Consider the following 23079-nt stretch of genomic DNA (forward strand, 5'->3'; position numbering starts at 1 on the left):
CTCCAGCAGACGCACTGAGAGAGACGCTGTCTTTTCTCCTGCTGAGAAATCCAGCTCCAGTGTTTTCAAGCTACCCTTGCGGGTTGTTGGGAAATCGAGTCCTGAGCCTGACCTTCTTCATTCCAAATTAAGGTACGGGAGCTGATCAGACCCTAAGAGACCTATTGGACAGATTCTTGGTAAAACAATAATCTATTTATTCTACACCTCACTTACTTCTTCCCTCGTACTAAGATTAGGTTAGGTACACCGGGGTAGGCGTATTTTAGAAGCACCAGTTGAGTACTTTTAGACTCTGTTATTTATGTACGTATTTATTTATGGTCTAGGAACCATACAATGCTCTTACAGTATTATTTTATTCTACTCTTTTTACTGCATGCTTTATATTTTGCTACCAGTTTTACGATTGTAGCAGTTCATTTCTTATGCCTGAGAAAGAAGACTGTTCAATAAATCCTTTTATTGAAAACGCCCGTCTTTCTATTTTCTCTGCACCTCTGGTGAAACGAAGCATGCACGATTGACTGAGTGAAATATCTATCTATTGTTTCCACGACTCTGAAGATCAGTTTTATCTTGGGGAAACAAAGTTGTCATGTTTATGCGGTTGTCAGAGACTAATCTCTTCTTGTGAATTTGAGAAAGTTTCTAGTGACCTCTGAGCTAGCTGGCACTCACAATTAAGTCTAATATATTTGATAGGGACCTAGTAGACATAAGTCCTACGTCACATCTATAGGATGTATTATTCCAATGCGCAGAGCCTATTTGGAATATAGGAACTACACAACACAGTGTGCACCAGGGGGCTGCATTGCAGGGAGGTGTAAAAAGGGGCGTGGCCTCATTACATCTCTCTGCAACGCAGCCCCCTGGCGCATTTCCAGAAGGGGAACTAATTCCCCTTGAATACTGGGGGTCCCTGGGGCCAACTAGCCCACCAGGAACCTCCAGTATGCGCCAGGGTGCTGCGTGCGAGAGGTGTAAAAAGTGGCGTGGCCTCATTACACCTCTCTGCAACACAGCCCCCTGGCGCGTTTGCAGAGGGGGAACTAATTCCCCTTAAATACTGGGGGTTCCTGGGGGCCAACTAGCCCACCAGGAACCTCCAGTATGCACCAGGGGGCTGCGTTGCAGAGAGGTGTAATGAGGCCATGCCCCTTTTTACACCTCTCTGCAACGCAGCCCCCTGGCGCATGCTGGAGGTTCCTGGTGGGCTACTTGGTACCAAGGGACCCCCAGTACTCAAGAGGAATTACTTCCCCCTCTGCAAACCCGCCAGGGGGCGCGTTCGCAGAGTGGTACATGGAGGGGCGTGGCTCCCTCCTCAATACCGTTTAAAAAAATGTTTTTTAAAAAGGGGAGCTGTGTAGCCCCCTTCTTTTTCTTGGGCCCTGGGACCACATCCCCCAGGGCCTGACCCCCAAATTTATTTTTTTGAATTTTTAACGGTAAGGTGGCCGCGTGGCCCCTATCCCGTGGCTAATTCCAGGTCCCAGGGACCCCATCCCCCGGGGCATGCCATATTTTAAAAAATATTTTTAAGGAGGGGGCTGCATATCCCCCCTGCTCAGGCCACTTCTGGGCCCGGGGACCCCATCCCCGGGGCCTGGCCCTCTCAGTTGGGGGCTGTGGGGAGGTCCCCAAGCCCCCCACGGTCCCTGCCGGCTCCCCGCATCCTGCGGGAGCCGGCATTGCTTTTCTGCATGGGGAGCAGCTAACATGCTGCTCCCCATATAGAAAAGCAATCGGCTTTGGTTTTTGAAAGAGAGAACAGGTTTCCTGCTCTCTCTTTCAAAAAACAAAGCAGTTTGCTATAGGTAGGGTGGGAGCCTCTAGGCTCCCGCCCTACCATAGCAAACTACAGTGTCCTGGGGTGGGCACCCCGGGACACTGCAGGAGACAGCCCTGGGGGGTTGCGGTGCCCAGGGCCACCACAAGGTTCCAGGAGGGCGGCAGCGCAGCCCCCCTCCCAACATTTTAAAGCCCCGGGGGTGGTGGTCCACGGGGCTGGAGGGGTCCGTCACGGATCCCCCAATTTAAATATGTAGTGCCCTGGGGAGGTGGCGGTCTCTGGGGCATATGGAGGGGCTTGAGCCCCTTACACAGGTTTTTTTTAAAGAGAAGCCCCAGGGGTTGGCGGTCCCCGGGGCTGCGGGGGGGCCGTGAGCCCCCGGCATACATCATATTAAAGCCCCGGGTGGTGGCAGTACCCAGGGCTCGGGGCCTTAGAGGCCCCTCTCATTATACATTTAAGGCCCGGGGTGGCGGTCCCCGGGGCTGCGGGGCCCGTGCGCCCCCGCTATAATACATACTTTGCCCCAGGGGTGGCGGTCCCCGGGGCAGTGTAGGGGAGGATTGGGCCCCCCCACTTTATTTTTATAAAGCCGCCGGGATTTGGCCCCCCGGGGGCTAATTAACATTAAAGCGCGGGAGCTGCACTTCGTTTTTTGGGGGGGATCGGCAGGGTACGTGTACTATACGTGCATCCTGCAATTTAAACAAATGTGGGGAGGCGTTGGGGGTCCTTGTGGGACCCCCTGAGCAGGCCTAGGGGGTCAGGGTGTTTCTACCCTGCCTCCTTTTCTTGTTTTTCGTGTTTCTTTTTCTGTTTTCTTGTGCCTCGGTTCTACAGAGGCACAAAATGGCTGCAACACTTCCTGGTTTGGAGTGTTGACAGCCAATTAGCAAGCAGCTCGTGCTTGTAAGGATACGTGTATAATCCTCGGACGTTACTTCGTCTATAGATATATCTATGATTTTACTTTTGATTTTCTCAGGAACTACTGCACAGATTTACACCATTTAACAAAAAGAGTCATCTGCGAACCAAACTCTACCTTTTTGCCAAGTTTGGTGTAATTCCGTTCAGCAGTTCAGGCTGTAGCCCGTCCTAAAGGTCCCTATGGAAAATTGCATGGGGAAAACATGTTTTAAGACCCCCCTTTTTTCTCGACTCCCGCTTCATGATTCACCCCCAAACTTTCAGGGAAGGACCGGAGGGGAACAGGCCATCTTATTTCAAAGTTATTCCAAATAGAATGTTACGGATTTCCTTTGGAAACTAGGTCCTAACTATATCGACCGCCAGTAGGTAACAGGTTAAAACTGGGTTTTCCCGCTGAAACCGTACTTTACATAACAAAGTACTGAATTCGGCCTGGTGGGAGTCTCCCCAACTATTAATCCTGGATTTTACATTGGAGATGCGTATTTGAGGTGCATAATGGTTTGATTGTGGACGTGTGTTTTCTAAATTGTTTGGTAGGTTTTTGATCTTCTGTCATCTTTTTTTGTTTTGAATAATAATGTTTTGCCTTCCAGCGAAGTTGTCTATATGTGCTCTAGTTGTTAATTACTATATGTTTGGGACATTTTTTAATAGCGTGGCTGACCGCTAAAAGCACTAGAACCAGCTAGTCCAGGCAGATGCTATAAGCAACAAAGGTGAAGATAATGCCCGGGAAGATCCATCAAACTATCACTTTATCCTGGCAGTGAAAACTCTAAGCATTAACCCTGGTTTCAGTTAGTTTATCCATGGTCCATTTGCTTGGGTGGTAAAGAGGGATTGGTTGCAGTATTACCAGTTGTTTTAGCCACGTTAAGGTTGGTTATGTGTTATAGATCTTTTAGTAGATGAGGGTGTTAGTGTGATACTAGGAAAATGAGAAGATTATGGTTTATGTAATTTGTTGAATATCTTTAACTTGGTACCTTGTGGGGCCAGTGGACTTATTGTGGTTAGAATATGTATACCTGCGTATAGCCATCTGATGTATTTTAGCACCACTTATAGGCTCAGATTTACGGTAGTGTCCTGCAAAATGAGGTACTCTACAGGCGTGTGGATGTTATCGGGTATTAAGTTACAGAGGGTTGTCACCAGGGAAACTCTTTATCTGCATCCTGGATGCTTATTGAGGTATCATATTGTCATGATGGGGTGAGGCCTTCCTCAATGGTCTGGCTAGGTGGAATGTGAGGCTCTCAAATGTGAGGTGTCTTCTCCAAATATATTTTGATTCTGAGATGCTTTATGAGTCCAAGGAAAAATATGAGACTTGGATTCAAACCCATGTAGTCGTTTTGTGGATGTGTTGCTTTCTCTCTCTTTGTTGAGTACAATCACTATGAGGGCATTGGCAGAACAGTATGTGATTCTCAGTGTAGGACAGGGTTGAAGTAAACTGTAACTAGTAAAGTGGTATTACATGTACCCAAGGCATGTAAATTAAATGCTACTAGTGGGCCTGCAGCACCTGTTGTGCAACTTACTTAAGTAGCCTTGCAAAACCTGTCTCAGTCCTGCAATTGCAGCCTGTATGTGCGGTTTTAAACTTTTGCCAGGCTCAAATCTGCCTTTTTAGTACACGGAGGTCACCACTACGGTACGCCCTAAATAACGCAAATGGCAGGGTGCAATATATTTCAAAAGTATGAAATGTAATTTTAGGTTCTACATGTCGTGGAAGTGAAAAACTCTTACATTTGTTTTTCAATACTACAAGGCCTGCTTCTCCCATAGGATAACATTAGCAATACCTTATTACATTTAATAAACTGCAACTACCAAATGGGAACAGAGAAGCAGTTAATGTTTGGTGTCTTTGGAATTGTAATAAAAAATACTCTTTTATGGTAAAGTCAGATTTTGAATTACAATTTTGAAAATGCCAGTTTTAGAAACTTGGAAAAAGAACAGATGATGGATGGAATGCAGAACCAATCAAACATTCACCCCCAGTTGCAGATCTTGGTTAAATCCATAGTTTTTGTGCACGCAGCGCCATTCCAGTTTAGACCCTGACATATGAAAATCAGTCTTGATCCTGTTCCCCATGGAAACAATCCAGCCCGAAGTGCCATGCCAGGTCCTCCCTGGACTAGAAACAAGCATCCTGGGACCAGTTTCGGTGTTTTACACCTCCTCAGCCTGGTTAGCTTGAATCTGGTGGCGTAGCGAGCACGGCACCCATGTTTTGGCATACCATTCCTACTTAGGGTGACAAATGCAAAAAGAACAGATGATGGACGGAATGCTGAACCAATCAAATATTCACCCCCAAGTCACAGATCTGGGTTAAATTCATCATTTGTTCAATGCCATGCCATTCTAGTTTAGACCCAGCCATATGCAAATCAGCCTTGACCTTGTTCCCCAAGCCTGAACTCGAAGCCCAGGCCCTCCCTGGATCAGACACAAGCATCCTGGGACCTGTTTTGGGGTTTCACCCCTCATCAACCAGGCTAGGTTAAGTCTGGTGGTGTACCGAGCATGGAACTCATGTCTGGGCATTCCCTTCCCACTTAGAATGAGAAATATAAAAAGAACAGATGATGGACGGAATGCTGAACCAATCAAAAATTCACCCCAGTCACAGATCTGAGTTAAATCTGAGTGCCTGTGCATGTTTTCCACAGGGCTGAGCAACACAGCCAGTTGGACAACATGTTAATTGCGCATTCCTGTTTGGCTGCCCAAACAATCCCGCACAATTAGGGAGTGCAATCCACTCCTCACTCAGTTCTGGTAAACTCCGTCACAACCCGCCCTCGACCTGGCTCTGAGTCCCGTATAGAAAAATATAATGATAATAATGCCTTGTTATTATCATTTTTTTTTTGTGCGATGCGGCTCAGCCTTAGCAGAGGAGCCGCCACTGCTCTCTCCCTTGTGCTCCCAGTCTCGCCCTGACTGCTCGCTTTTCCAACCTTTTCCCTTTACTGCTCTCCTGCACACACCCCAGCTTTCTTAAATGTGCTCCCATTTCTTTCCTCAAACTTCACTCTCACCCTTCCTGCTTACCCTTCTTCCACTCTCCCTTGCTTCCACTCCTCCCCTTTCTCACTTGCCCTGCAGTCTGCCCCCTACTCTCTTTTCTGCCACCTTCCTCTGCACACACTTGACTGTTGTGGTGTCAACCAATGTACTCTCTACAGGAGAATCATGAGTGTATCCCCTCATTCTTATACTGACCTCCATCTTCCAACTCTCTATCAGTTTAGTCTCTGTGGAGATCCAGGAAGGAAGAGAAAGACCCCATGCTTGGTGTGCCCCACACTCACCTGCCAATGAATAACTCAGTCCGGCTTAACCAGAAACAGCAGAAAGCAGCAGGAACACCGAGGCACTGGTTTTGTCTAGGGAATCAGGATCCAAATTTACTATGAATATGTGTTGGGGTTGTCATGTCCGCAGCGCGCAGCATACAGGAATCACTCAGGACACCGATCATGTGGGGAGGTACTTCTTTATTTCTGTATCTCGTCTGTCCGTCAGGGCACGTCCGTCCTCGTCCTCGTCCTACTGTAGAATGTCCTTTCCTGTCCCTCCACAGGAAGTGGTGTCCGGTGACCTGGTCACCACCCTGTGACCCACAGGGTCCTAGTGTCCAGCGTCTGTCGTCTGTCGTGGTCATCACATCTCCCCCCTTGTCACAACAAAGACTTTTCCACATGCACAAATTCTAGGTATACTGTCCACACTGTGAAGAGCTTATGAGAGAGGGCAAGAGAGAGAGAGAGAGAGAGGGAGAGAGAGAGAGAGAGAGAGAGAGAGAGAGAGAGAGAGAGTCTCTACATTTCTTCTATCAGTCTCTTTGTCTTTTTGCACTCTCTTCTTGGTCTTTGTTCTCCGCTCTGTTCTTGTCCTCCACCTTCTTCTTTGTGTGTTGTCACTTCTCCATTTGTTCCTTGCTCTCTTTCCTCCACTTCCGGTGTCGTTATTGCTCTTTCTCCTTCTTCCATCTTGAACTCCTTGAAGTGTGAGCTGTTTCTTGTTATCTTCCGATGGTCTGAGACTGCGGTCACCATTGACCCGTTTACTCCAGTCACTACCAGCGGATCTTTTGAAAAAGGGCTGTCAGATTTCCTTTGCTGTGTTTGCTTCACTATTACTAAGTCTCCTTCCTTTAGTTGGTGTTCAGCTGCATTTCTCTTTTTGTCAGCATATTCTTTCATTTTCTTTTTCTCTTTGTTGTCTCTTTCTGCGATCTCTTGTCTGTTGGTGTCTGCTATGGCCTCTGTCTGTGGTAGCCTTGTTTTGCTTGCTCTTCCTAGCACCAGTTCTGCTGGACATCTGCCCGTGGTGCTGTGAGGGGTGTTCCTATAATCTCGTAGCACCTGACAAAGCGCTTGTCCAATTGAGATCTGTGTCAATTTTGCTCGCTGGATGGCTCTTTTGATGGTCCCCATATATCGTTCTGCCATTCCGTTGGCTTGTGGCCACAGGGGAGTTATTTTCCTGTGTTTGATCCCCAGGTAGTCCATGAACCTGCGGAATTCTTCTCCTGAAAATGGAGGACCATTGTCTGTTTTCAGTGTTTGTGGTGAGCCCCAGGCAGCAAATATGTCGTCCAGCACTGGTAAGGTGGCACTTGCCGATGTCGATGACACTTCCCTCACTATTGGGAATCTCGAAAATTCGTCAATGACTACCAGCAGGTACCTTCCAGTCTCCAGTGGCCCATAGAAATCTGCTGCTAGTTCGGTCCATACTGCCAATGGCAATTCTGACATCTTCAACGGTGTGGGCTTACTAGACGATCCAGTTACTTGACAGGTGTGACATTGTGACACTTCTTCCTCCACCATGCTATCTAGTCCTGGGAACCACACTCTTTCTCTCAACATCTTCTTTGTCGCGACTATTCCTCTATGTGACTCATGTGCTATCTTAATTGTTCTCTTCCTTAGTCGATGTGGTATTACAATCCTTGAACCTCTCATCAGGACTCCGTTCTCTGTCTTCGACAGTTCTTCGCCTATCTTTTTGAACGCCAGCAGTTCTTCTTTGTCGACCCCTTCTTCTGTGACGGTGTTGCTATTAATATGTCTCCATCTCTGTAGCCTCACTATCGTTCCTATTGTCTTCATTGTCAGATCTCTTTTTGTCTCTCGCTCCAGTTCTTCACTTGTTATTGACGCTGGAGTGTTTTGTTTCACGATGAAGTTCAGGTATTCTTCTGCCATTGTGGTACCACCGTTCCGATATGGGAGCGGGTGTCGCGACATGTAATCGACTGGGTTTTGGTCTTTGCCAGGTTTGTGTATTATTTTGAAGTTATAGTCCATCAGCCTTATTCCCCACCTTTCTATTCTTGGTGGTATTTTCGCTTTTGGGTTGCCATAGATAGTCACTAGCGCTTGGTGGTCTGTCACTATTGTGAACGGTTTTCCATATATGAACATGTGGTAGTGCTCACATGCCCATACTACTGTATGCTCTCTCAACATCGGACAGGCTTTTGCTTCCGTATGCTACTATCTGTCGAGGTGAATCTTTCCCAGGTTTGTGTTGTGCTAGTATTGCGCCAAGACCTACCGGGCTGGCGTCTACTGTTAGTTCAGTGCATAGGTTCGGGTCGAAGTACGCTAAGTGGTCTACTGCCGTCACTGACGCTCTTATTTCTTCAAACGCTTTTTTACACTCTGTGGTCCATTCGAATGGGTGTCCTTGTTTTGTCAGTTCTCTCAATGGTGTGCTCACCGTCGCAAAGTCTTTTATGTACCTCGCGCAGTAGCTGGCAAGGCCAAGAAACGAGCGCACGTCAGCGACGTCTTTTGGTTCACTCGTTTTTTCGAGCGTGTCTATCTTACTCCTGTCTGGCCTCATTCCTTTCCGTGAGAATATGTGTCCAAAAAACACTAATTCTTCCCTTCCCAGCTCACATTTCTTCTCATTTACTGTCAGGCCCACCTCTACTAACCGTGAGCATACTTCCCTCAGTGCCGTGTCATGTTCTCCGTCTGACTTCCCAAAGACCAGAATGTCATCGCTGTAGTTTAGACTGTTCGTTATCGATCTTATTATCTGCCTGATCGTTTCTTGGAATATTTCTGCTGCTGAAGATATTCCAAAGCTCAGCCTTTTGTAGCGAAACAGTCCTAGGTGCGTTGAGAAGGTTGTTATGTATCTGGACTGCTCGTTCAGCTCCAATTGATGGTATCCCTTGCACAGGTCTAGTTTGGAAAATTTTCTCATTCCTGTCAGGCAGCTTATCATGTCGTCCAGATGTGGCCCTGGATGTCTTTCTCTTTCGATGGCTGTGTTTGGTACTCTCATGTCCACACAGATTCTTATCTGTGTGGTGTCTTTCTTTGGTACAGCCACTATTGGGGACACCCATGGCGTTGGTCCTTCTGCTGGCTCAATGATGTCCTGTGCCAGTAGGGCCTTTATTTCTTCCTCCACTTGAGGTTGTATATGTATTGGTACCCTTCGGTGATGCTGTGCAACTGGCCTCATTTATGTGCAGTGTTATTTGTTTTCCTTTTAGCTTTCCTAGTCCTTCCGTTAATTTTGGGAATTCCTGTAGTATGCTCTCCTTTTCCGACATGTGATACATCATTTTCAGTAGGCCCATTACTTTTGCTGTTACATTGCTTAGTAGACACGGTGCGGGAATGTCTCCTCGTAACACATGTATTTCTTCTATGACAGTCTTGCCCTTGTGCGTCATGGTGTCCGTGAATTTTCCCATGTTTGTTACGGGATTTTGTGCACCCTACGTAAATACTCTTACGCTTGATGGTTGTAGCGGCGGCTTCTTCTTCATCTTATCATATTCTGTGGCACACATGATGTTGCAGGTGGCTCCGCTGTCCAGTACAAATTTTGTTTGATGGGGCCCTACTTCAATGGTCACCCAATCCGTCTTCTTTATTGACTTCCTGTCTATTAGCCTGATGTGTTCCTCTTCATGCCCTTCGTCCGTGGTCATGAGATATAGGCGTTCTACTTTTCTTGTTGTTTCTTCCTCTTCCTCTTCTTCTCCTGATTCCCCCGACGAGCTCCTCTCCGTCGCTTCCATGTGCCGTACATGTTTTGTTGTTGCTGTTCTTGGCTTTCCGGGCCTGCCACGTTCACTTTTGAATTGTCCACCTTGGCACATGGTAGCAAAATGGTTGCTTCTGTTGCATTTTCTGCAGGTTTGACCAAATGCTGGGCATGGTCCTCTGTGAGGGAATTCCAAACCGCACCTGTAGCATTGGGAACTTTGTTTCTTCGCCGCTTGTTCCTTGTGTCCTCCTTTCCAGTTCCCTTTCTTGCTGGTGTGTGACATTCTATGTATTTGTTCTCCCTTTCGGTCCATCTGTTTCGCTTGTATCATCGCTCTTGCTTCTGCCCTCGCTATATCTAGAATTTTCTCTAGGGTGATCGGTTCTTTTAGTAGTCTTGTGCGAAATTCCGTGTCTCGGCAGCCTTCTATCAGTTTGAGGCGAAGTGCCTGTTCATTGTCGTATTTTTCAAATTCGCAATGTGCTACTAGCTTTCTCAGCCTTGTTGCAAAGTCATCCATTGACTCTTCTGGCTGCTGATATGCCATGTGAAAAGAATATCTCTCAAAGTCGACGTTTCTTTGCGGGTCGAACTTGGCCGTCAGACATTTTATTAATTTTTCGTAGGTTTCTAATTCACTCTGTGGCAGTGTTATGAGGAGGTCATCCACCTCATCCCCCACTAGGTTTAAGAATAGATCTAATTTTTTTTCATTCACCACGTCGGTCGCCTTCATGTATCGTTCAAATTTTATGATCCATTTTTCCCACCGGATGCCCACTTGTGGCTCCGATACAGTGAAAGGCACTGGTCTGCGGTATTGTGCACTCTGTGACTTTGTGTCTGGCATTTTCTTTAAACTCTTTTATTTCGAGCTATTTGTGTTGATATCTTTCTTCTTTATTTCTCTCTTTTATATTCTTGTCTTATGGTGACAGTGTTGTTCCTTTTTCAGTCTCTTTGGTGCTCTTTAAGCGTCTTGCCTGGCTTTCTGATGGCTGCCCTTTGTTCTTGATGCACTTTCCTTTTTTTGTCCCCCACAAAATGGCCGCCTTGCTTCTCGCGAGACTTCGCGATCGAAATCTCGCTTTCGCCTGACCTTAAAATGGCCGACTTGCTGTGGCCGCGTTTCTATTGGTCCTTTCTGCCTGTTTCTAATATGGCCGCCGAGATTTGGTCGCTCTCGCGATACTACGCGCTCAACTTTATTTGGCGCGGTCTTCTTTCTCTCCCCGGCGCTTCTGCTGCTCCCCGTGGCTCCTCTTACCGCACGTTGTTTCTTGCCTTTGTCTGACGCTTATCGGGGTGGGCTCCCGTGTAGCTCCTTGCGTCAGCAGCGACCGCTCTGTTGATCCCGTGGTCCCGTGCGCTTTTTGAACGCAGTGGTGTCACTGTTTCCAACCACCTTCGTCGCCAGATGTCATGTCCGCAGCGCAGAGCATACAGGAATCACTCAGGACACCGATCATGTGGGGAGGTACTTCTTTATTTCTGTATCTCGTCTGTCCGTCAGAGCACGTCCGTCCTTGTCCTCGTCCTACTGTAGAATGTCCTTTCCTGTCCCTCCACAGGAAGTGGTGTCCGGTGACCTGGTCACCACCCTGTGACCCACAGGGTCCTAGTGTCCAGCGTCTGTCGTGGTCATCACAGGGGTTGTATCACTTTTGTGGTGCAGCTCGGCGCAAAATCCTTTATAGCATTTACTAAGCCACACAAACCCACTTTCTGTGACTTTGCGTATTTTATTAAATACAAAGTAATGCAACGCAGTGCATCACACTGCCTTGCATTACTTTGCATCAGGAAGATGTTACAAGAATGTTACGTGAATGGTGCATAGGCATTCGTATGCATTTTGATGCAAACCTAGTGGCTTAGACTTGGAAAGCTGGGTTTGCACCAAAATGGTGCACTGACAGAGATGTAATGTGGAGAAATATCTTTATTTCTCCTTGTTATTTCCTCTTCGATGTGTGCTCCATTTTGCACACACATAGAGAAAGGAATGCGCGTTTTAGGATTGTTTTTGTGATGGAAAGCTTCAAAATCCTTCCCATAATGCAGGGACCCTTGCACTATGATGCAAGGGTGCCTGTGTTGATGTTAGGAAGCACACAGAGAGCCAGCACAGGAGACAGAAATGCTGAATATCTTTGTGAATATATGGAGCATTTCTGCTCCATCCCTTTCACGCAACACAGCGAAGCAAGTTCCCTTGCTGAGCTGCATTGCATGAAATAATAATATATGTGTCAAGAAACATGTTTTATTTAGGATGGTCGCATTTACATTTAATATGGCCCGGCACCCATTGGTATGCGTATTTTTTATTTAGTGTGAAGACTGGAACACAGCAGGAGGTCGCATAGGTAACATAAGAAAAACGAAATCATCAAATAAACGATGCCAGGGTAGGACAGCCTCCCAGTAGCCAAAAAACCTGATTCGGGCGATAGACTCGAATTTTTAAGCCAAAAATGGTTTACATTTAGCTTTCTGGTGCCTATAATTAACCCCACTTTAATGCAAGTCCACGGGGAAAACAAATGGGGAAAATGTATTATATTTGTTGAAATCCCCCTCATTCTGTTTTCCCACCATTGGCATGTATTGAAAGATGGCAAATAAATTTATAGAGCGCTCGATATGCAAGGGTTAAGAGATTCTGAACACAAATAAAGCTTTGCCTCCCGTTTTAGAACTTGGAAGAGCCCGTCGAAGAGGTGCGCCAGTCTGCCATTGTTCCATTGTACAGGGAGCAGATCCGCTTCCCCAGGCCTCCGGATGTTTGACTTGTATCCAAAGCCATTAACTTAATGAGCTGCTCAGAATGCACAGATTGGATCACTGATTCATGTGAAAGTGGACACGTGGGCTTAGGGACAAGGGGTGAGTATGTGACAACCTATGTGGAAGGGCAGCCCTGACGTCTGCACACCACATTCTTGTTCCCTGCCCAGTGTTCATAGTGCAGAGATGTGTTCTTAGAGACGAGTTAACCTATGTGGCAGGGGCAACCTTGCAGTGATCACACAATACACCCATTCGCTGCCCAGTCTTCACAGTACACCAGTGTACATGGTGACAAGACACAACCTATGCGGCAAGGTAGGCGTGAAGTCACACACCGTTTACTTGTTCATAGTGCAGACATTGGTTAAGTGAGGCGGGGGAAGTCATAAGAAAGTAGTACATTTTTCTAAGGGACATGAGCCACTCTGTACGATAAGTGGCGCCTCTGCAGTCTGCATAACACATTCGTGTCCTATCCCTAGATTTCTTTCTATTGCATTCTCTCTAATATTTTATTTGACCTTACAATCATGTAAACACTTGCACATATTGTTTTACTATGAACACGTAAAATGAATAACAAGATTGCTCAACAATGACTTGATTTCAGATGGTCCAACTGGATATGTACATGATTTATTAAATACACAGTTAATACATAGGTCGTACAAATGTACAAATGAAAAATGCAGCAACCACGTTTCATGGGAAATTATCCATGACAGTCAATGGTTTTCGTGGAAGATGCAAGGGTGGGGGTGGTGGGGGGGTCTAGCTAGCGGGTGTTTGTTTGTGACCTCCCCTGCCACCCCACTAAAATCCGTCCACAGCCTGGTCTGGTTTGGGAGGTCGTAAGGGTTGGATTGGGATTAAAAATCGGTCAAGCACACTAAAAAAGTGGCCCACATTTGCATATTGCTTTTCCGCAAAGCACTGCTTTGGCAAAGTTTTTTTTTTTTTAAAGAAGGGGGTGGGGAGTCTCTGACAGAGGCATGTTTTCTTGACTTTATTTAGTTTAAAACAAAATGCACGGATTAGTTCACACTGGTGAATCACATCTGAAAAACAAGTGAGGCCACTTATGCTCAGGCCTCCTGCCCCTGCTCAAAATGCACATATTTAATGGCCCGGCCCAGAGAGAGAAAGGGAGTTACCTCTGCTGTTCATAAAAGGGAGGTCATGGACGCCCAACTGCCTCCAAAAAAAGGCGACTCAGGCACCCACTGGGCCGCTGGTATCATCCAAACAGCACAGACACTGCCCAATTCAGCCCTCAGGCTGCCCAAAGAAGAGGCCCACAGCTGGAACTCGGATACCGGCTCTTCTGCCATTGCCCATGTTACCAATCCGACCCTGGGGGTCGTCATGGGCATTGTGGGCTTGTAGCCCCAGCATTGGCAGGGTGAGATGGCAGGGCCCTATCCAAGAGCGTAGAGTGGGTCAAAGACGCACACATAAACACTTGCGGCCTCTCCCACCAGTCTTCCCTGGAAATTTGGCTGCAATTTGTCCCAAAGCTCTCACAGCTGGGATTGCGCCTAAACGCATGATGGCTACAGGATGCTGAAACAAAGACTCATGTACACGCCCCGTACAGGAGTACCTGGAGGCGAATGGCGCCACGGTCAAACCTCCGATGATGCTCTGGAAGTCACTGACAACCATCATCGTGGGGACATCATTACGCGCTTCAATGGCCAGCGAAGGAAGCGCAGGCAGGAAATGACAGACCTTAAAATCCGTATCCTGAAACTGGATGCGGCTCACACCGCACCCGGCTCCTCAACTGTGCTGATACATTCCCTCCATCAACAAGAAGTAGGTACTCCGTCAGTTACTCCTTGATGAAGTCTGGAATGCTTGGTTTGCAACCTAGAACTGTTTATATCAATTGTATGACAAAACTAGCAAGACCCTCTTCTGGCTTTGTACTAATGTGACGCGCCAGGCACCCATCACCTACATAACAGATGGGCACAGACGGGCGGGGTACCCAGCTTTTAATTACTGCTTCACCACTTATTATGAAGCATTAAATGCTCCGCCACCAAATGTAGATCCCGAGGTCCCCAAGCACTTTGTGGATGACCTAATGAAGCACCTCCTATCAGATCTCGAATGGATTTCATTGGACAGGGATTTCATATGGGAGGAACTGGGAGAGCTTTGTCTCAGCTCTAGTCAGGCAAAACTCCAGGCCCCAATGGCTTTCTGGTGGAGTTTTTCAAGTAATTTAGGGAACTTCTCATGGACCCTCTCTTTAAGGCATTCCAACCGATGCAGGAATTGGGATTTCTTTCTCCCAAACTTTGTTTGATGGAAATTGTTGTTATACCAAAGACGGGACATCCACCCCACAAATGCTCCTCTACTGCCCCATTTCCCTTTTAAACGTGGAGGTCAAAATATTAGCCAAGGCATGGCCAATAGACTGCGTTCTGTGATCGCCACCCTGGTTCTTGCAGACCCGTCCAGCTTCATGCTCTGGAGTGCCACACAACACAATATCCAGTGCCTGCTTACTGCACTGGTACTGGCTGGCAGACTTCTGGGTGCACATTCACTCTTCCTGGTCGATTTCTACAAGGCGTTTGACTCGGTTCGGTGGGACTATCTATCCTGCCTACTGCATGAAATGAACTTCAGGCCCAAATTTCACAAATGAGCATGACTGCTATATGCTGATCTCCAAGCGGGGGCCAGGATGTGTGGTTCACTGTCCAATCAACTCCAGCTATATAGAGGCATGAAGCAGGGATGTCCACTGTCGCTGCTACTATTTGCGTAGTGATTGAACCCTTAGGGTGGATGCCCTTATCAGGGGGTTTAGGTGGGCCCCTGAGGTCTCAGATAGGATTGCAATATACAGACAACATCCTCATATTTCTTGATGATCCTCAGGAGTCAGTTCCCCATGTGCTCCAGATCCTAGGAGTCTTCAAGGCCATTACAGGGCTTGCGGTTAAGAAATCCTAGTCCTCGATTTCCCTACAGAGTGCCCCCAACCAGCACTCAGTTGGGTGGATGGCATACCTATCCTTCAGGTTGGCTTCCAATACCCCGGAGTAAATGTAACTGATAACCCCAATTGAATGATTGTCCTGCCCCGCCTGCTACAGCAACTGCAGAATTACCCATTCCTGCTCCCATCCTGTGTCTTGAAGAAACTGCAATCTTTACCTCTGAACTTCCTGTGCTGCCACCATTCACTGTGGATAGCCCTCACTAAATTTTACAAATCCCCATATGACGGGGGCATTGTGAGCATGAACCTACTTTCGCAGTACAGGGTTTCCCGCATCATTGTAATAAATGATTGGTGTTACAGCAATCCACCCCACCAACCGCATACTGAAAATTGGGCAATGCAGGAGATACCCCTCCTGCATTTGCTATACGGGGGTACTCTTCCAGATAATCTCCTGCTGACAACAATAGCAACCCTTGAGATATGGAAAGACAGACATAGGGCTCTGAGTGGGTAGGACGCTTGATGAAAGAAACTCTACTGTGGCAAGGAACCCGGGTGCTACAAGGCACAGCCCAGAAGGGCTTTTACATCGTGGGACACTATAGACATTTCGACACTGGGGGACATCATGTTGGGCACTACACTGCACGCCTGAGTGGCACTAAACATGGCAATATTTGGCAGCCACCGGCAACCCCAGAACATGGCCTAATCCCTGCTGATGAGGGGTAAATACCCTGAAACACGTGTCCAGGGATAGCGAAGAAAGCGAAGATAGCAGAGAATCGAAAGAAGATGCATCGCAGAACACGAACTTCACTGACCACAGTCCTTAGGGGCGATCCCGCTGGTGTGTGAGTAGTGTGCTACCCCACCCCCAATTGTAATGTTAAAAGCTCCCTCGAGCAGTTGGCTGACGAGCCTGGGACCCCACACCTGCGCGCCTGAGTGGTACTAAACCTGGCAATATTTGGCAGCCACCGGCAACCCCAGAACATGGCCTAATCCCTGCTGATGAGGGGTAAATACCCCGAAACACGTGTCCAGGGATGGCGAAGAAAGCGAAGATAGCAGAGATTCGAAAGAAGATGCATCGCGGAACACGAACTACACTGACCACAGTCCTTAGGGGAGATCCCGCTGGTGTGTGAGTAGTGTGCGACGCCACCCCCAATTGTATTGTTAAAAGCTCCCTCGAGCAGTTGGCTGACGAGTCTGGGACCCAGCACATGCGCGCCTGAGTGGTACTAAACCTGGCAATATTTGGCAGCCACCGGCAACCCCAGAACATGGACTAATCCCTGCTGATGAGGGGTAAATACCCCAAAACACGTGTCCAGGGATGGCGAAGAAAGCAAAGATAGCAGAGAATCGAAAGAAGATGCATCGCGGAACATGAACTACACTGACCACAGTCCTTAGGGGCGATCCCGCTGGTGTGTGAGTAGTGTGCTACCCCACCCCCAATTGTAACGTTAAAAGCTCCCTCGAGCAGTTGGCTGACGAGCCTGGGACCCCGCACCTGCGCGCCTGAGTGGTACTAAACCTGGCAATATTTGGCAGCCACCGGCAACCCCAGAGCATGGCCTAATCCCTGCTGATGAGGGGTAAATACCCCGAAACACGTGTCCAGGGATGGCGAAGAAAGCGAAGATAGCAGAGATTCGAAAGAAGATGCATCGCGGAACACGAACTACACTGACCACAGTCCTTAGGGGAGATCCCGCTGGTATGTGAGTAGTGTGCGACCCCACCCCCAATTGTAATGTTATAAGCTCCCTCGAGCAGTTGGCTGACGAGTCTGGGACCCAGCACCTGCGCGCCTGAGTGGTACTAAACCTGGCAATGTTTGGCAGCCACCGGCAACGCCCAGAACATGGACTAATCCCTGCTGATGAGGGGTAAATACCCCAAAACACGTGTCCAGGGATGGCGAAGAAAGCGAAGATAGCAGAGAATCGAAAGAAGATGCATCGCGGAACATGAACTACACTGACCACAGTCCTTAGGGGCGATCCCGCTGGTGTGTGAGTAGTGTGCGACCCCACCCCCAATTGTAATCCTTTCTAGAGCTGCAGGCAGAATACGACTTGCATTGCTCACAGTTCTTCTGATTGTATGATTCAACTATGCATGCCTAAACCATATGTGGCTTAACAGAGCAGTCACTACCATGACTGCATAGTTACCACACATTTCTTTAGCACGCAAAATTTTACAATGACTTGCTTTAGGGAAGCGCTGTACTTTGCTACGGTATAAATTACTGATACACCATCAGTAGGGAAGGAGTTGGACATAAAAAATCCAATACCAGTCCAAAAACCCCATTCCCTAAAGCAATTCGTTATAACAACTTGCATGCTACAGGAACCCATGATAACATCACAGTTGTGGTAGTGACTGCAATGTAAAGGCACTGCGTGGTAAAGGATGTTTCTCGTTCTTCTATTATGAGCAGCTCCGGCACACCCATAACCAGTATGTCAGGGGGCTCACTGACATGCCAGACCACAGCCCTTTTGAAGCTACATTACTCATGTGTGATCTGAGTAGCCACAAAATATAACACATATACTGCTCCCTGGTGATCTCTACCCCTGAATCCTTTGATAGTCTAAGGAGAGTGTAGATATGTGTCCTGGAACTTCTTCGCAATGAGAACTGGAGGGAGGCTTGCACACCCCCGGGAAACGTAAATTGCCTCACAGTTTCATCTCATACAGTGGATATATTTGCATTGGATCTATTACATATAGGAGAGGCCGTGGAACACGGAAGGGACCGCCTTAATGGTGTACCTATGATGCTTGACACGACATGGGGCCTGATCCCCACTATTTGGTCCTGTGAACTGGTGACCCCGTTCTCGGAGGGGATATTGTCATACCTGGACTGTGTGCTGGGGTGGGCTTTTCCCCAGGATCCCAAGCTGGTTATTCTCTGTCACAGAGGGGATAGACCCAGACAAATACCACATCAAACTGTTGGGGTTGGGCTTAGTGTTGGGAAAAGGCGACATTGCCAGGGTCTGGAAAGACAGCGACCCTCCGACCTTAGAGCGATGGAAGGCTGGGCTGGACCACTGCATGAGCCCAAAAATCCCCATATACAAAGCTAGGAGTTTCCCTCTCAAACACTATAAAAGATTGGCGGCATGGTGTCAATATCATGGGATCACCCTCCAGAGAGCCACGCCTTTCCCTGGATGAGACAATTCGGACATACATAGCCAAGGCCTGAGGCACCACAGTCAAAGGACGTCAGATGCACTGTGGGGCGCTGGCCGGACTTGGAGCGAGAGGGTACATGTTCAGTACTGAGGCATGGTAAGGCTTATATCGATGGCTCAGTTGACCGAGCAATTGCTCTGCTGCATGTTCAGTTGTGTACTTGTTTGGTGCTTGTAATTTGTTTAAATTCACTAAAAAGATGTCATAATAAAGAAGATGCAAGGGTTTACCCCAATGCTTAACTGCTAATGAGATTAGTGCAGGGGCTAACCTTGTTTCTTAGGAGGATGCTCCCCACCACCACGGCTCTGTGCTGTCTGCTTTCACCACTGACACTGCCCACCCCACTGTGGGCATCAATCGCTGTCCTCAGTGCCAGCACCAAACATGGCTGCAGCAGAGACGGTTGGTGAACGCTAAAGTGGTGAGTCATAAATCCCTAATTTGAACAAGAATGTTCAAGTGAATAAAACTACGCCTGCCTTTGTTAGATGCTCTCTTTTGGATTTTCCCTATGAAATTTTAAAGACAGTGACACATGGTGAATTTTACCTTACAGTTTCCCCTTAAATAGACTACAAATCCAGGGTTCTGAAAAGTCACTAATAAAATATTCAATGTTTTGTTGTTGTGGCAGATAAGCCTTACAGCCTCTGGGGTTACAGGGCAGCCGAAGATTTTTTTTTTTTAAATAATGGAAAAAAAGATTTCCCAGCACAAGATTGCCTAAAACTTGGGCAAAGTGTTATATTTATTACAGGCAGACCCAGTGCATAAGTATTAAGAAATGTCGAGCTACATATGATTTTTTCAAAATGTATACAGTATCTTTCTTCGCTTGATTTTCCACCCTGCACCTTCCACATAACTTCAGAAAATGTGCTTGGAGGGGGCAAGGGAGAGCGATCAAACATGAAACAATTCCTAGAATCCCGTGCCACAGACGACAGGGCGAGATAAATACTGCAGATATCAATACTAATACTCAATTACCTAGAGCTTACATGATCAGAAAGAAGCAGATGGGTAACTCCAGTCTTACATCTTCAGGCTCTGTAGTGAGCTAGAAAAGGTCCCTGAGTTGCCTGACGCCTCCAGTCAACCATTAGTTCTCAAAGAGTAGTTGGAACCACTTTAGCTTTGTAGTCTTCTGTAGAGCTCACATTTTGTTGAGAAAAACAATAAGTGATGCCTGAGAAGCTTGACTTAATCTTAGCCACTTGCAATGACTCAGGAAGCATCCCATTTGTGTTCACCATATCACCTCAGACAGGAACCAGCCGTATGCAAATCAGTCTTGGTCCTGCACCAGTAGGAACAGGCTAGCCTGAAAAGCAAGGCCCGGTCCCCTCTGATCAGGAAGACAAGCATGAGCTCCTGGACTGAGATTGTGCTGCTTTACTCTTGCACATAATGGCACTGCAAATGTAACTACAAAACGTATGTAGGGTCTCCCAAACCCTAATCTTTACAGCTAGTTTCTATATATTATTCTGTCTAGGTTACAAAAAATAGCTCAACTGTCCTGAAGCAGCCCCTGAATTTCTAGCACTTGAAATCCTTAAAAAGCTGCACAGGCATGTTGATATGACACAGAGCTACCAATACAATGCCAGTCATAATCTTAACCCTGGGGTTTCTCTAGAGCTGTATTTCCCTTTCCCCTACTTACCCTCACAAAGTGACCTCCATCTTGACCATAACCACCTCTTTCCCAATTTTAGATTGAACACACGGATCCAACTGTATGTAGAGCTTCTTTTATGAGAAGTTAGGCTGGTGCCACTTGGTACTATAGTCCAACACATTGCTGCCTATTTTATCAACTTCATAATATTGGCGTGTGCCAAGGTGGGACTCGAGTCTAAGTACAATTGAACTTTAGCCATCACTTACAATTGCCCTTGGTTCTGTACTCTGGTGATGGATACATGTGGGGAGACAATCTGATAAGAAGAGATGGATGAGAGGACAGGGTGAGAAGATGAGAGTATCTGTGATTTTTTATTTATTTTTTTCAACATTTTTTGACTTCAGTAGCAATCAAGCACCAAGACTAGAAAGCATAAAAATCATATATTTGAAGCACATTGGTTTCAATATTTCGCTCTTTATTTTCCACTTAAGTCTAACTTCTCTTAAATCCATTATCTTTCCTCCTCTACTTATCTACGTTATCTTTCTAATTCCTGGCAAATCGTTCTCATTGTCTCTCTAGGCCACCTCCCTTTCGTTGTTGGATGGATGGATGGATTTTTATATAGCGCAATATCACCGCCAGGTCTCAAAGTGCTTTGCATTGGGAACCTGTCCTGGTTTTTCCCTGTGAGATAGCCCCTACTGGGTATCCCCAAGGTGAAAACCAGGCATCCCGCCGCAGGGGGCCGTAGTGGAGATTAAGCAAGCTATTGCCCAGAGTTCCAAAGTGTGAACCTGTGATTCGAGTAGGCACCGAAGCGAGAATTACCAAGTCCGTGGACATTTTGGGCTCAAGACCCTGCCGCGTCGGGAATTGAACCCTGGTCCCGGGTCTGATCTCAGCGTCCGGGTCTGCCTCCTCTAACCAGTGAGCCACACTACTCCACTGTTGTTATGCTCTAGTTCTCTACACTTTTTCTCTTCTCTGTTGTATTATCTAATTTTCCTCTGCAGACGTATTGCATCAGGTTATCTGCTATTATCAATCTCTCTTAAATGTGTCATTTCCAATTTCAGAATACTTTATTGTCAGTCTCTCGGTTTCCATCCTAAACACTCATATCCATTCTTCTTGATTCACCTCCCTCTTCTTTCTCTGCATCTCACTGTAAACCCGTATCTCTGCTTACTTCAATTTTCCACACTCCATACTCACATCCCTCCTCTCAGCTGCCTATCTCTTTCTGAAGTAATATCAAGTTCTTCATTCTTCTTTCTGCTCAGAACGCTGTCCTTTTCACTCTTCACTACCAGACCTCACATGTCTGTTTCCCCATCTAATCTCAATCCCCCTTTTGCAAATCTCCCTTTCAATGAGTAACCTGATGTCATACAAGAAGCGGTGAGTGAGGCCAGGAGGTCCTGACCAGCAGAGCCACAGATGTTTGGGTCATCATCTTGCATAGGCCCATGCCTTTTCTACTGATAGTTATCTGGGCTAATGATGATATAACAAAGTTTAGATGTGCTTAATTAGGTATCTTACAGCACTTATCTGTATATTAGAATACAAACTAAATCTTTCTGCCAGTTTTCCCTTCTTACATACTTAGCACCACATGTGCCTTGACCCCTAAACCTGTCCCAATTAAATCATCTGTAGAAATACCTAATATTTGTCAATTCACAATATTGGGAGAGAGGGGTGGGGGGAGAGTGAGCAGACTCAAAAAACCCTTCAAGTGTGAAAAAGGCCGCTTTATTGGAACAGGTGCACATTTACAAAATACACCAACTCGGCAACCGCCTCACAATCTAAACCACAACCCAAGTTTTTGTTCGTTTTTATTACAAACCCAAAACCCCGCCCCCACCCCACACCCTCCATCACACCCACCCCCACCCGTACATACCCAACACAAAACCATACAAACCCCAATAACATTATAACATTATAACATCACCTAATAAATATAATCTTACATCTCTGACTATAAACCAACAGAACATATCCCCCGATCCATATTCTCCGAACCCCACGTCAATCAGAATGAACAATCCCCAAACAATAACCGATACAACTAACGGGTCCAACTTGGCCCAAAACTGACGATCACATAGCAAAACCGCCACGCACCTGTCCCAAGCGACAAAGCACAACGTAAAATCTCATGAACACATGTTTCAAACAGCAGCCAAACGAAAGAAATAAATAAATAAAAAATCCCTTAAAAAGGGAAGGGGGGGAGGGACAAAAATTCTAAGCTCAACCGGCCACCAGGTCACCAAGCCTAAAATGGTGCCCGGGGAGAGGAGCCCCGCCCATTTATAGAGGAGCGCCCAAAACAACTAAAACCAGCCCAAAAGACGCCCAAAAAGAACCTGCTAGAAAGAATACCCCACCCAGATCTCCCAAACCGCCCGGGGGAGGAGACCTCCCGGTGGTCGGCTGCCCTCCCCCAAGCCCCCCTTGGGAGAGAGGGGTGGGGGGAGAGTGAGCAGACTCAAAAAACCCTTCAAGTGTGAAAAAGGCCGCTTTATTGGAACAGGTGCACATTTACAAAATACACCAACTCGGCAACCGCCTCACAATCTAAACCACAACCCAAGTTTTTGTTCGTTTTTATTACAAACCCAAAACCCCGCCCCCACCCCAC

This window comes from Lissotriton vulgaris, chromosome 4_1 (genome assembly GCF_964263255.1).
Source record: "Lissotriton vulgaris chromosome 4_1, aLisVul1.2, whole genome shotgun sequence".
NCBI classification, from domain to species: domain Eukaryota; kingdom Metazoa; phylum Chordata; class Amphibia; order Caudata; family Salamandridae; genus Lissotriton; species Lissotriton vulgaris.